Source organism: Sus scrofa, chromosome 10 (genome assembly GCF_000003025.6).
Source record: "Sus scrofa isolate TJ Tabasco breed Duroc chromosome 10, Sscrofa11.1, whole genome shotgun sequence".
In the NCBI taxonomy this organism is placed as follows: domain Eukaryota; kingdom Metazoa; phylum Chordata; class Mammalia; order Artiodactyla; family Suidae; genus Sus; species Sus scrofa.
The window spans coordinates 22,612,537-22,628,058 of record NC_010452.4 but is presented as its reverse complement, the minus strand read 5'-3'; the positions used below and the strand labels follow the sequence as shown (position 1 = coordinate 22,628,058).

General features: G+C 43.8%; 1 long non-coding RNA gene across 9 annotated transcripts in view; it reads left to right on the top strand.

The window, feature by feature from the left end:
* LOC110255655 overlaps positions 1-15,522 on the top strand; it is an 89,809-nt gene that overhangs the window by 41,334 nt on the left and 32,953 nt on the right. The gene's annotated exons all lie outside the window — the stretch shown is intronic.

Sequence of the window (15,522 nt, the reverse complement as noted above, 5' to 3'; positions counted from 1 at the left end):
GGACTGCTGGCCCCCACGCCTGGAGTTTCTGATGGGCTAGGTCTAGGCTGGAGTCTAGATTTGATATAACGGGTTCCCAAGTAATGCTGATGAAGCAGGTCTGGGACTATGAATACTCCTGACCTGTAGCATCAACCTGCTTAAAGTCAGGTGATGAAGATGGTTAGGACCCCAAAGTGGTACCCAGCTTCTGATGGTTTCTTCTAGGAAGAAGCAGGAGGCTCAGGGAATCTGTCTCCTTTGAATGGCTTAGAGGGCAGAGAGAAAATTTAAACTCTTGGGCCGTATCTTTCAAACCCTTACATTTCTCCCACTGACTCGGTGTCAAATGGATATGCATCGATTTGCTTAAAAAATAGGTATTCCTTTCAAATCAAAGCAAGGTTAAGTACTTGCTGCCTGTTACTTCATGGTTCCTCTGTGGCTCAGGGCTACCTCCACTTTGCTCGTCGCTATGTCCCATGCACACGCCAGGGAGGCCTGGGGTATTTGCTGAGTGAGGAGATAAATTTAACATGCATATAATTTTAATTTATATTTTATTCACTTTTTTTCTTCTTATGGCCACACCTGCGGGATAGGGAAGTTCCTAGGCCAGGAGTGGAATCAGAGCTGCAGCTGCTTGCCTACACCACAGCCATGTGGCATCCGAGGCGCATCTGTAGACCTTCGTGGCAGCTTGCAGCAAGGTTGCAATTTTAACCCGCTGAGCGAGGCCAGGGATGGAACCTGTATCCTCATGGATGCTAGTCAGGTTCTTAACCTGCTGAGCCCCAATGGGAACTCCCAATATTCAATGCACCTGTCTTCTATGGCAGCCTTAAAATAAAATGGAAAATAATTGGCAGGAAAGGAAAAAGCGGGGCACCTCAGGAAGACGCAGGAGGTGAATGTGAGGTGGAGGGGAGGAAACCAGCTTTGGCTTCCCTCCACCCTAGCCCTCACCTGGAGAGACAGGTGTCGGGGGAGGGGGCTGGTGATATTTACCCAGGCTCCCACTGCCTCAGGCTTTGTCTATGCCTCTGCCCTGGGAGTGATGGGGCCTTGTCTCTGCCTGCTCTCTCTGGCCCCAGGCCACCACCCACAGCCGGCTGGCTCTGCTGTCCCTTACTGCTCCTTCCAGGCTTTGTCTGGCAGGCAGGAGCCACAGAGCTGTCCCCAACACTCCTGCAGGCTGATGGCCATTCACTGCCCACAGCTCCCACAGCTCTAATACAGAAATAAAACCTCCGTGTTGTCTAAAAGAAGCTGTAAGAATACACTGGCGTCTGAAAGTTTCAATGAGCTGCTCTAGACAGGAGGGAATTTAGAAATGCAGAGTTTCATTTTTATCATCCAGGGCACCCTTCTCTTTTACCCTGACCCTGTGTCTCTTGCCTTTAAGTTCCTCATTTTGTCAAACCCTTCAGCACCTAGAACGAGCGTTTTCACCTTCCTACCTTTTTTAACCATTTTTTTTTGGCCGAGCCTTCAGTGTGCGGAAGTTCCTGGACCAGGGATCGAACCCATGTCACGGCAGTGACCCAAGCCTCTGGGGTGACAACATGGGGTCCTTAACCTGCAGAGCCACATGGGAATGCCGTAACCATTTGTTTTTATTGAAGTATAGTTAATTTACAATGTTGTGTTACTTACAGGTGTACAGCTATTCAGTTACACATGTGTATCTATATCTACCTATTCTTTTTCAGATTCTTTTCCAAGTTATTACAAGATACTGCATATAGTTCCCTGTGCTATACAGTAGGTCCTTGTTCCCCAGCTTGTCTAAAACCACGGAATCTCCCACTGAAACAACCCCCCGTAAAAACCCAACGTATGCCCCAGACATGGGGGTGTCGTGGGGACCGGAAGTGGGCAGCCCAGTGCTGCAGGACCCCAGCAATGTCACTCTTGGTGGCAATTCAGCCCCGCACAGTACATGACATTAAATTAGCTGAGACAGCGTCAACAGCTATTTCCCCAACAATTACATCCCGGGTGCCTGCAAATGACTGCTTCGCCAAGTGCTCATTTCAAACAGCGTTAGGGAAAGGAAATAAAATGAAATCAAACACTTAGAACAGGGGGACAGTATTTGTGCTTTATCTTCTGAAATACTCTTCTCTTTCTTCCCCGGGGATTTTAATCTGACCACAGGCAGAAAGGTGATCATTAGAGTAAGAGGTATCTTCTTGTTTCAATGCTCCATTACACGGCAATAATTGGTACCCATGTGCTCACTCTCCTTGGAAATACGGGAGATTGAATTGGGTCCCAGGCAGCCTCCCGGAAGAAGCGGGGCTAAGCAGGGAGGAGTAAGGCTTCAGGGGCTAAAGACAGACCACTGGCCACCATGAGAGCTGAGGCCAATCTCGGGGTCTTCTTGGTCTCATTTTCTAGGTATTAAAAGGGGGACAGTCACCCGCATCCTGCTTCCTCTGCAGGGGGCAGTGGGGACTCAGTCTCCCAGGGTGGGGGCTCAAGTCACATAATGTCCAGGAAAGTGTTTCATCAAGTTCCACGTGAGCGTGGGCTTCTATGATGTAAGCATTTAAGAAATATTTGTGGGTGAGGAGCACTGTCTTTTTAAAGGTGCCCGTGCCTCCGTCTCTTCAGAGTTTTCAGGGTACAGGTCTTTCACCTCCTTGGTTAAATTTGCTCCTAGATACTTTAATCTTTTTGACACAATTGCAAATTGATGGCTTTCAGGCAGTTCATGATTAGTGTGTAAAAATGCAACAGATTTCTGCATACTGATTTTGTATGCTGCAATTTTACTGAATTTATCTGTTCTAGTAATTTTGGGGGAGGGGAGTCTTTGGAGTTTTCTACATTTCATGTCATCTGCAAAGAGAGATAGTTTTCTTTTTCCTTTCTGATTTGGATGCTTTTTTTTCTTGCCAAATTGCTCTGGCTAGGACTTCCCATACAGTGAGGAATAAAAGAGGCAAGAGTGGGCAGCCTTGATGTGCTCCTGATCTTAGAGGGAAAGCTTTCAGCATCTTACCGTTGAGTATAATGTTAGCTGTGAGCTTGTTGTATTTGGCCTTTATTATGTTGGAGTATGTTCCCTCGATACCCAGGTTATTCAAAGTTTGCATCATGAAAGCACGTTGAACTCTGTCAAATGCTTTTTCTGCATGTCTTGAGATGATGGTATAATTTTTATTCTTCATTTTGTTAATGTTGTGTATCACATTGATTGATTTGTAGATGTTTGATTGTCTTTGCTTCCCTGGAATAAATTCCACTTGATCACAGTGTATCATCTTTTAAAGGTACTATTGAGTTCAGTTTGCTAATATTTGGTTGAGCATTTTTGCATCTGTAGTCATAGGGATATTGGCCTGTAATTTTTTTTTCTTAGTTTTGGTATCAAGATACTGCTAGCTTCATATAGTGCATTTGGAAGTGTTCCCTTTTGTATTTTTTTGGAAGAGTTTGAGAAGAATTGGTATTTTTTAAAACAGTTGGTAGACATTGCCACTGAAACACTTTGGTTCTGGACTTTTCTTTGTTGGGAGGTTTTAGATTTGCTGATTTGATTTCCTACTACTAATGAATCTATTCAGAATTTCAGTTTCTCATGATTCCATGTTGGTAGGTTGTACGTGTCTAAGAAGTAATTACTTTAGGTTGTTCAATTTGTTGTTCATACGAGTCTCGTATGATAATTTGTATTTGTGTAGTAACCATTATAATGTCTCCTCTTAAGTTTATAATTTTATTTATTTGAGTCCTTTTTCCTTGATTACCCTAGCTAAAGGTTTGTGTATTTTTTTAATCTTTTCAAAAAACCAGCTTAGTTTCACTGATATTTTCTATTGTCTTATAAATCTCTATTTATTTCCACTCTGATCTTTGTTATTGTCTCCCTTCTGCAACTTGGGGTTTAGTTTGTTCTTCCTTTTCTAGTTCCTAGAGGTACAAAGTTAGGTTTGTTTGTTTGAGACTTTTTTTTTTTTTAACGTAGCTATTTATTGACATAAATTCACTTAGAACTGCTTTTTCTGTATCCCATAAGTTTTGATATGTGCATTTTCATTTTTTATTTGTCAAGTGTTTTAGATTTCTTTTTTGACCCATTGCTTCTTCAGGGTCATGTTTAATCTTTACATATTTGTGAATTTTTCAGTTGTCTTTTAAAGAATAATTTCTATTTTTGTATAATTGTGGTTGGAAAAGATACCTGATATGATGGAAAATGACATTCCATGCAAATGGAAATCAAAAAGAAAATAGCAGTACTTATATCAAACAAAATAGACTTTAAGCCAAAGCTTGTAGGAGTTCCCATCATGGCACAGTGGAAATGAATCCGACTAGGAACCAGGAGGTTGCGGGTTTGATCCCTGGCCTCACTCAGTAGGTTAAGGATCGGGCATTGCCATGAGCTGTGGTGTAGCTCACAGATGTGGTTTGGATCCTGCATTGCTGTGGCTGTGGCGTGACCAGTAGCTGTAGCTCCGATTGGACCCCACTAGCCTGGCAATCTCCATATGCCACGGGTGCAGCCCTAAAAACAAAAATACATACATACATACAAAGATTAAGAATAATTTAAAAAGCCAAAGCCTGTAGCAAGAGACAAAGAAGGTTATTTTATAATGACAAAACAATCAATCTAACAAGAGGATATTCCATTTATAAATATTTGTGCATCCAACTTGGAAGTACCTAAATACATAAAGTAAATATTAACAAATCTGAAGGGAGAAATAGACAGCAATACAATAATAGAAGGGGACTTCAATATCCCACTTTAAACAATGGATAGATCATCTATACAGGAAATCAATAAGGAAACACTGAACTTAAACTACACGTTAGACTAGATGGACTCAACAGACATTTATAGAACATGCCATCCACTAGCACCAGAATGTACATTCTTCTCAAGCACACATGGAACATTCTCCATGACAGATCACATGTTAGGTCACAAAACAAGAATAAACGAATTCATGAATTTGTATTTTTTTTTAGCATTTAAAAAATTGGGGAACCAAGGCTCTAAGACATTGAGAAAAAGGTCAGTTGAGTGTTTCTCAATTGTAGGTGGTGGAGCTGGTGCTTGAACCTGATCTTTGTGCTTTCAGAGCCAGGCTCTTTATACCATCCTACCCTGGAGGATATGAAAGTGCTTTTGATGTTTAAACATATGACTGCCCAGTTCATAGCACAGTTTAGGCACTGGGGTCTGGGCACTCTTCAGTGATTGCTGTATCTAACTCTATGTGTGACTGTGTCTCAGCTGCACTTCCCACTTCATGAGAGCTTTATAGTATACAAATGTGAACAAAATAGGGCAAAAATAAGAGGCTATATACATGAGTTTGAGAAATTGCTGACATATTTTTAATTTAGGAAACAGGACTAAGACTTGAAAATTATTCCATTGCTTAAAAATTTAATACACTTAGGATGCTTGATTCAAGTTCTTCCAGCTAAGCATCCACATCAAGAGAAATGCTTGTGTCATAATAAATCAACCTTTGATTAAGTATGCAAAATTTGAAGTTTAATTTTCAATGTGAATACACGCTACTAATCAAAATAAATGTATACAATTAAAAATCACAAGCATATAACTGAATCATTGTGCTGTACATTTGATGCTAAGGCAGTATTGTCAATCAACTATACTTCAATCAAACAAAAATCACAAGTCGTGTAGTCTCGATTTTCTGATGTTTTGTTGTGGAAAATTATTTTCCCTATTTTTTCTACATATATTATGCATTCCCTTAGATTATATAGATTAAAATCTTTTTAGGTTCTTCACTTTCCCTGCCAAAATTGGTTTGCAAAATCTTTATTGGCAGTATTTCATAAGTGCGTCCTAAGTGTGTATATGCATAGTGTGTACGTGGGTTGTGTAAGTCGCTTTTCTGAATCCTCCCCACCCCATGAGGTTCTTGGTGTGAATATCCCCATTTTACAGATGCGACAACTCATCAGCCTGGTCAAGAGGGGATGGAACCCAATACTCTGAAACTCTCAAGTCTTGGCACTCAACCATACTGCTCATTTATAACATCACTGCGAAAAAGTTAATGCTAAAAAACATTCACACAACAAAAAAGTAAAAGAAAAGATAAAGATGCAAGTGGGGAATTGACTAACATTCACGTGTGCTTCTCAGCCTCTCCTAGATGGGTGCTGGCGCATCCCCCTTTTAATTCTTTGGTGTTCTTGAGGATTTCTTAAACCCCCCATCCCCTCCGTCCCCGCCCTGGGACTGTCACCTCCTCCCAAATAGAATAGTGCTGAGGATGCAGCTCTGCTTTGGGCACTGCCAAAGTGGAGGTTTCTATGACGTGGGTCCTCTCTTCTTTGGAAGGGACCACAGCTTCCCCTGAAATAATGCCTGTGGGGCCACTGGCAGGTGAACATGGATCTTTTGTCCCTTTGGTAGTGCTCTTTGTGGAAGAGAAGCAAGGATGCCGCTGATAATTGGTGTAAGAGGAGGCACAGAGGCTCGGCTCCTGGACAAGAATGTGGGGTGCAGAGAGGGGCAGGCATGTTTGGGGCAGAGCCGAAGTAGAGGGGAGGAAGCAGGCTCTTCCATTTCTGTAGAAGCAGAATCCGCCACGGGCTGATAGTCTTTGGCAGCAGGAAATTGGACATTATTTCTGGAGAGCACTTCCTGTCCCGAAAGGAAGGGCTTATCCTCTTTGCACATTTCCCCACGTGCACGAGGGGCTTCCTAAGGAGGAAATAGTGTCGTGTGTGGCTCCAGGTCCTCCTTAGCTGGGGGCTGTGATGGCAGCAGCTGCCCAGGAAGCCCTCTGTGGAACTCACGTGCGGGAGAGAGGTGGCTGGAGGTTCTCAATCCTCCCCCCAAGTGTTACCCACCCCATCTATTATAAGCTAATTGATTGCCTTTGGCGGGGGGGGGGACCGTTACTTGCTGAAATTCTCTAAGTTTTAGACCCATAGCATTCAGAAGGTCCCAGTGTGGGCTGGGGTCCTGTACCAGCAGGCTCTGGCCAGTCCCAGACAGTCCATCCAGCCCCAGGTTACCCCTCCACCAGAGAAAGCCTTGAAGAATATTATATGGGCAGAGGGATTGCCAGAGCCTGAGACCCTACATTACTGGGGCTGGGGGAACGTCCGGGCAGGTACTGCGCATGCGTGTTCTTTGGGGACCAGCTCTTCCTTTTTCTGCCTCCTGGATGCTGTGCTCTTGTCCCTTCTGATCAGACACCCCCTTCCCCATCTGCCATGCAGCAAAGCCCCGCTCCTCATCATTTCTAAGTAAGTCTTGCTCCATGGGGTTGTAACCTGGGAGAGAGGTTTCATGGACCACTCATTTTTCTTGGATGCTAACTTTTAGAGCCAAATTGTGTCTCCCAAGAATCATCACTACCATGCACGTCACCACCCTCAAGTTGAAAATTCTGAGGCAAGGGCTTGGTCCAAAGCAAGAAGAGGAGCACGAAGTCAGGGTGGCAGCCGGCAGCATCTCACTTCGGGTATTAAAATCAACTCTTTGAAGTCATATTGAAAGGGTCATAGAATTATTTTTATATTACTACGAAAGGAAATACGGAAGCTCGCATAGTCTTCGTAACTCATTTTATTCACCTCATTCTTTTTTTTTTTTTTTTTTGTTCTAAACAAGCATTTTCCGGCATCTTCCAGGCAGACAGATGGTCTCCACTCTGTGTAGGGGCTTTGCCTCCTCGGCGTTGCTATGCTACAAAACGCATCCTATCTGTGTTCTCTCTCTGTTGTATCCCGTTTCCGTTCAACAACTCAAAATAACTAGGCGAGTGCTTCAACATGCTACTTCCTCCTTTCTACAGAGTTGAATATCCATCAAGTATCTTCCTGGGCTTCCTATCTCTTCCTGTTACAGCCTTGAAAAAATGTGTTTGCCCCAAATTGATTTTCCTCATCACTTCCTATTCACATCAACCCACTCATTGCTAAGGCAGGCAAAACACAAGGCAGTAAGTCATGCAGCTGCTGGCCCATAGGGGGGGAAAAAATGGGTCGGCCAATTGTGTGATGTTGGAAACCAAGATTTTTTTTTTTTTTTTTTATTGCGGTCAGGTGCGGGGTTCCTGTTTGCCTTTTTTTTTTTTATCGTGGCGTTGTTTCCCAACAGATACTAGAAAGTGCAAAAATAAAACATGAAAATCCACCAAACATCAAAGCAGCTCTTTTCTCGCTTCTGGGCTTAAGAAAGTGGAGAATAAACTGGACAATTCTTACAAAAGAAGAGGCAAGCCGAGGACACGATGTTCTTCTGTGTTTTGAAGATGAGGAGCTGGGAATTTAAAGAGAAAATTCCCTCAAAAAAAAAAAAAAAAAAACAAACAAAAAAAACCCCACAAAAAAACAACACCCCCCAAAAAAAACCAAAACAACCCAGAAATAACAAATCTTTTTAAAGACCGTCAGTCACATTGGAGTTTCCTTCAGCTCTTGTTGAAGCTTGAGGAAATTAGACTCACTTATGGATTCTTTCAAAACTCATTTCATGGCCCCTTAGCTCCCACCATTTTTCTTGTCCCTAGCAGTCACAAATCTCAAGTAATTAGACTACAGTTGGCTCAACTAAGAAATCAGTGGATGTGGGGTGGGGGACGGGGCGACCTCGAGGTTGGGAAGGACATGGTCTTCGTTTCCCGGCTCTTTGGTGATTGCAGTTTCCAATTTCTGAAGGAGAGGCTAGTGTCACTGCACGTATTTGAAAATTCAAGGAACGCATGTGATTCCCATTAGGGTTATTTTTCTTAATTTGAAAAATGAAGATGCTACCACATCGCCTGCTTTGAAACGAGGCGTAAATCACACAGAATTTTGATGCAGGACAATTGCTGTAAATTGAAGCGAAAGTGTCAGTCATCTTAAATGTGGGCGAAATTGTGCACAATGTTCTCCTTAAAGGTGGGCTCGGTGCTCTCCCCTGGAACCCTTCTGGGGTCTTAGGTAGGTGCCCTCCGTGGAGTCATGGATTTCCTCCCCCACCGGCGGAGATGGATGCGCTTTGCTTCCATGCGCATTGATTTTCATGGCTGACTCTGCAGCCTTTGTGTTGGCCTCTTGCCTGAAGAGGGTTCTAGCGACACATATCAGAACAGATAATCACTGCGTCTAGGGCCCCCACCACACTCGTTATCTTGATACTTGGAACACTGTGAATTCTTGTCGGGATCCTGACCTCAGAGAAGCTGCGTCATGCTGATGATGCAGCACTTCTGCTTTGAGGTTACTGGGGTCTCTGGTTGCTCACGGGACTTCATCGGTGTTGCCACCACACCACACGTCCCTGGATCAATCTGGCTCCGTTACGCGTGAGAGAGGACAAAGTGAAGGGGGAATGTAGGTGATGGCAGTGCTGGGTTGGCCCCCCTGGAGAGCAGTGGGCGGGAGCTCTGTGCCTTTAGCATAGATGGAGCAGGGAGGGCTGTGTTTCCGGGTCTGAAGGCGCCTGCTAGACAGACAGACGCTGGTGTTCTTGGTCTGGTCATAAAGAAAGAAAAAGTAGACGGAAGATTGGTAATGTGGATATGGCAAGTTCATATGCATGTATATATGTATACATATGTAGGCACATATATGTAAATATATGTATTTATGTATATCTGTACTATGTATATGCATATATAGATGTGTATATATGTGTGTCTCTCTATATATTTGTGAGTAGTGTGTATATGTGCCCCTATATATGTGTGTATATAGGTGTCCTGTGTGTATATATATCCATATATAGAGAGAAGTAATTAAAAATAATTAAAACCGCTGAAAACAATTTTAGCTCCTTCCCTCAATGTGTGCATCAGCTACTACCTTACATGTCATTTTTATCTGTGGACAAATATAGAGTATCACTTACATGTAGAATCTAAAAAATAAAAAAAGATACAAATGAACTTATTTACAAAACAGAAATAGATTCTCAAGACATAAAAAACAAACTCATGGTTACCAACAGGGAAGGGATGGGAGGGCTGAATTAGGAACATGAGATTAATAGGTACACACTACTCTACCTAAAACAGAGCAACAAGGATTTACTGTAGAGTACGGGGAAGTCAGTATCTTGCAATAACTTATGATGGAAAAGAATCTAGAAAGATACATGTATATGTACAGCTGAATCAGTTTGTTGTACCCTTGAAACTAACACAACATAGCAAGTTAACTGTACTTCAATTAAAAAAATAGTAGGTACCCTAACACTTTCTATTAGATTTTAAAAAATTGTTAAAAAAAAGTTGCAATGCTATGTATTTCATCAGATCTCCAAATTTTTTTTTTCATCTGATTGAGAGAGTCCCCTTTTCTCTGATTCATCTCCTGCTGAGAAAAATAACAGATTCAAGTAAAAAGAAACTCATATTTGGAACTTGTGTTCTGAGGGCTCTGGGAACGTTCGGTTCACCTTCCTCATCCCCCTTGGAGTATTTCATCAAGTCATTTGACACCGTGGGTCTTAAAATCCCTTCTCGTCTTGACTGCCATGCGTATACCTGCAAAGACTGTGGATTTGCTGTGCGACCCCATCTCGCAGCTGAGACCTAGGGCACGTGAGGGGTGGAGCCAGGAGCAGGAACTCAGCAATGAGGGGCAAAACCCACCTGAACTATGTGAAGGGGTCACCATAGCAGGGGCTGTGATGGCTTATCTCCGAGGTTCATGCAGATGGCATAAGGATTAACATCAGAGAAAGTCTCCCTCCCACCCCGCCCGGCCCCATGTAAATGTATTTTGCTAGTTCTCTTAATACTGGAGCACATTTGTGGTAGAGATTTTGAAAAACGACAGGGCGAGACACACACCTTGTGGATGGACCAGTGACACTGTGATGGGTTTTCTTTTCCCTCGCATCTTCCTTCCTTCGGATTATGATTGTTCTGCATATGGTTTTCTAGCTGTTTTTCCTACTGATGAATAGTTTTCCATGTACTTAAATATTTAAAATTCTATTTGATAATGGCTGCATTTGTCTCTCATATACAAATAACTTTGGTTCCTTGTCCAAAGGGTACATTCAGTCTACTTTTTAAAATAGCTACAGATTTTATTATGAAACAATTAAAAATTGGGACAAAGGTACATTTGACATGTGGTTTTTACCCACCGCTTCCTCTGATACCTCCTCTTGTTCTGGCCCATGACATGTAGGATACCCTCACAGAGGTAGTCTGTTCAGGCTCACCTCTTCTAGAACAATCTGGTGTTTGAAAATCAAACCTTTCTCCTGAACTCAGCTGACGCTTCTATTTTAGGACATTCCCCAGAGATTCTACTCTTTCCTAGATATTTGCATTTCCAAGAGGATACCGAAAATGTAGAGAAGCAGGAGTTCCTGTCATGGCTCAGCGGAAATAAGTCTGACTAGCATCCATGAGGACGCAGGTTCAATCCCTGGCCTTGCTCAGTGGGTTAAGGATCTGGTGTTGCCATGAGCTGTGATGTAGGTCGCAGACACGGCTTGGATCCTGCGTTGCTGTGGCTGTGGTGTAGGCCGGCAGCTATAGCTCTGATTTGACCCCTAGCATGGGAACCTCCATATGCTGAGGGTGCGGCCCTAAAAAAAGACAAAAAAAAAAAAAAAAAAAAAAAAAGGAAAATGTAGAGAAGCAAATCTCTTGTAGAATTTCAGTGCATCTTCTGCACATGTGTGGCATCCTTGGGAAGAGATGTATGTTCTGTCAACATTTGTGGCCAGTTCTGCTTGGGGGCCATCATTGTTTCCCAAATATTTCATCATTTTGGCACCTGTCTTCCCAGTATTACTGTTGGTTCCTTTAATAGAGGTCAAAGGGAAATTTCTTGTTGTTGCTCAATGCTTAATACAATTCTTTTTTTTTTTTCTTTCTTTTTTTCTTTTTATTGCCGCACCCGCGTCATATGGAAGTTCCCAGGCTAGGGGTCTAATCGGAGCTTCAGCTGCTGGCCTACACCACAGCCACAGAAACGTGAGATCTGAGCCACATCTGTGACCTACAGCACAGTTCACGGCAATGCCCATTCCTTAAACCCACTGAGCAAGGACAGGGATCGAACCTGCATCCTCATGGATCCTAGTCGGCTTCATGAACCACTGAGCCACGAAGGGAACTCCCTTAATACAATTGGTGACGTGTTGCAAATGATGATGATAATGATGATAAAAGCTCACTTCATGGGAGTGCTCGACAGGACACTCAAACTTGAGATCCTGGGCTGTGTCCAGTCTCAGCCATGAGGGGAAATTGCTTATTACACCCAGGGCGGAAGTCACATGGGGGGAGGCTAGTGGAGGGAAATGTAAGGCCAATTTGCCTGATAAAAGGGAGATGGGGGTGATAGAAAGCAGAACTGTTAGGCTTATATCGAGGGTTAAAACCTTTTGGGTACATGGAGTAAATTTTGAGATAATGGGCCCCGGAGTCATAATGTCGTCAGAATTTTTAATGAGCACGGCATTCTTTTCTGTTGAATCATATCCAGTAAAACAGATAATGCTGGTTGTCAGAGGCACATTTCCGCCTGTAGGAAGGTGAGTAATCCTCTCTGTTGAGGGAGGGAGATAAGAACAAACCCTCACGGCACACGTCTTGGCCAGTCCTGCTCCCCTGCTGAAGGATTCTTGGTCTTCTCCCGACAAACTCTTACCCATCCTTCAAGATCCAACTCACTGATGCCCCAGCCCAACCCTGTGCACCCTAAGGCTTTTCTGTCAGTGCTTTCACAAGGTTCTTGTTCCATGTTCCTGAGTATTTAATGATCACAGGCAGGTGTCAGGCTGTCATTGAAGCACCCTCCCCCCGACTCCCACTAGCCCGTGAGCGCCTCAAGTGTGGGGACCCTGTTCTATTTTGCTTTGCATTCCAGAGACTTATCACAATCACTGCCCATAGTAGGTGGACAACAAATGTTATCAAGTGAATGAATGATGTTCCACAAACCACGTTTTTGAAAACAGCTCAAAGGTTCTTCCACAGCTGAATGGTTAGATCAACCATGATAGCACATGCAGATCATGGAATAGTCCTGGGCCCCAAAAAAGGAATGACCTGCTGATATTTGGGGAGTTCCCTTTGTGGCTCAGCAGTTAATGAACTCCACCAGGATCCATGAGGATGTGGGTTTGATCCCTGGCCTTGCTCAGTGGGTTAAGGATCTGGCATTGCCATGCGCTGTGCTGTAGGTCACAGACACGGCTCAGATCTGATGTTGCTGTGGCTGTGGTGTAGGCTGGCACTGTGGCTCCGATTGGACCCCTGGCCTGGGAACTTCCATACGCTGCAGGTGCAGCCCTAAAAAAGAAATAACAAAACAAAACCAAAAAACCCCCCCAAACTACTGATGTTTGGGTGGACTGCAAGGGAATTTTTCCGAATAAAGATGACATTCTGTCTGATTTAGGGGACAGTATTTAGACAACAAAATTGGAAAGATGGGGAACAAGTGGTTGCCAGAGGTTGAGGGAGGAGGTGATTGTTAAGGAAAAAAGGGGTGGGATAAGGGAGGCTTTGCTATTCTGGGTTTTGATTATGGTCTGATTACACGAACTTGCTTGTGGGATAAAACTGCACGGAACTACACTCCCACGTAAATGAGTGTGTATAAAACCAGGGAAATTGGAAGAGCATTGCTCAGATTTAGAGCTGATGGGCGGAATGCAGGGGAGTCGGTTTGTCCATCCGTTTCTTGGGGTGTTAAGAGAGCCAGCAAGAGATGCACATCTTTGCAAAGTGGTACCCATCTGGATACAAAAGAGAAGGTTTTAATGTGCATATGAGTTTCTCAGCGCTGCGGCAGCCAATTACCACCAATCAGGTGGTTTAAAACACCACAATTTCTGGGAGTTCCCTTCGTCGCTCAGCGGTTAACAAACCTGACTAGGATCCATGAGGATGTGGGTTCTCTCCCTGGCCTCGCCCAGTGGGTTAAGGATCTGGCTTTGCTGTGGGCTGTGGTGTAGGTGGCAGACTCGGCTTGGATCCCACGTTGCTGTCTGTGGCTGTGGTGTAAGCTGCCAGCTGTAGCTCTGCTTCCACCCCTAGTCTAGGAGCCTCCATACGCCATGGATGTGGCCCTAAAAAGCAAAAAAAAAAAAAAAAAAGGAAGTTTGAAAGAGGGAGCTGGTAAGGCTCCCTCTGGTTGGCCCTGGTGACCTTTTCATCTCTCTCTCTGTTTTTCCTCTTACAAAGATACCAGTTGCTGGATTAGGGCCCACCCCCACCCCAATCTAGCCTGACCTCACCTTAACTGGACTGTACCTGCAAAGACCCTATTTCTAAATAAGGTCACATTTGGAGGCGCTGGGGTTTAGGACTTGACTATATCTGTCTGAGGGACACCATTCAACCCCCAGTGGCTGTCATTGTTTTCTTTAGAAACCAAACAAAAATACCAAAATCTTGTACCAACCTTGAGGCAACACGGATTTATTAGTCATGGCCATTTTTTTTTTTTTTTTTTTTTTGTCTTTTTAGGGCCGCACCCATGGCATATGGAGATTCCCAGGCTAAGGGTCTAATCAGAGCTGTAGCTGCTGGTCTACACCACAGCCGCAGCAACGCCAGATCTGGCCACATCTGCAACCTACACCACAGCTTACAGCAACGCAGGATCCTTAACCCAATGAGCGAATACAGGGATCGAACCTGTGTCCTCATGGATGCTAGTCAGATTCATTGCCACTGAGCCACAACAGGAACTCCCCATTGTGGCCAGTTTTTATCCTCGAAAACCTGTGTGTCTGTCCACATGGAAAGTACCAGTGACTTCCCACTGGTTTGGGGGAGCAGAAAGAGAAGCTGCAGTCAACACCCCCTCTCTGGGAAGAAAGGACAGCATCTATATTGTTAGGATTCTCCCCAGTTACCCCTGCATCAACAGGGCCTGTGAGCAACAGAGTCAAGACAGCGCTTCTGTGATTCACACTCAGTTTGCACCAGAGGAAAACGTCTTTCTTTGTGTGGACACAGGTGTGAATGAGACAGTCTGACCAATAGCACTGCTTGCTTTGTTTTTGAGCCAGTACAGCCATTCATTTTAGGGAAACAGCATTTAAAGATGAAACGCGGGGATAAAACCTTCCTTCCATCACGGTGCTTTTAACTGGGGCAGGAAATCAAATCAAAAGCCCACAGTGCACTTCTTCTGGAAAGTTTGTTAAAGGAAGGACGTTCCCTGAGGGATTTGTAATCCTCCTACAGAGGACTTTGGTTGGTGTTGGTTTTTTTTTGAGGGTCATTAAAAAAAAATTCTGTACGAAATTTAGGGCACTCAGGACACGCTTGGGGAAAATTTATTTTTATTTTATTTATTTATTCATTTTTATAAATTTATTTTTCCACTGTACAGCATGGGGGCCAAGATACACTTACATGTATACATTTTTTTCCCACCCTTTGTTCTTTTACGATATAAGTATCTAGACATAGTTCTCAATGCTACTCAGCAGGATCTCATTGTAAATCCATTCCAAGTTGTATCTGATAACCCCAAGCTCCCGATCCCTCCCACTCCCTCCCTCCCCACCGCCCCCCCCCAGCGGCCACAAGTCTATTCTCCAGGTCCGTG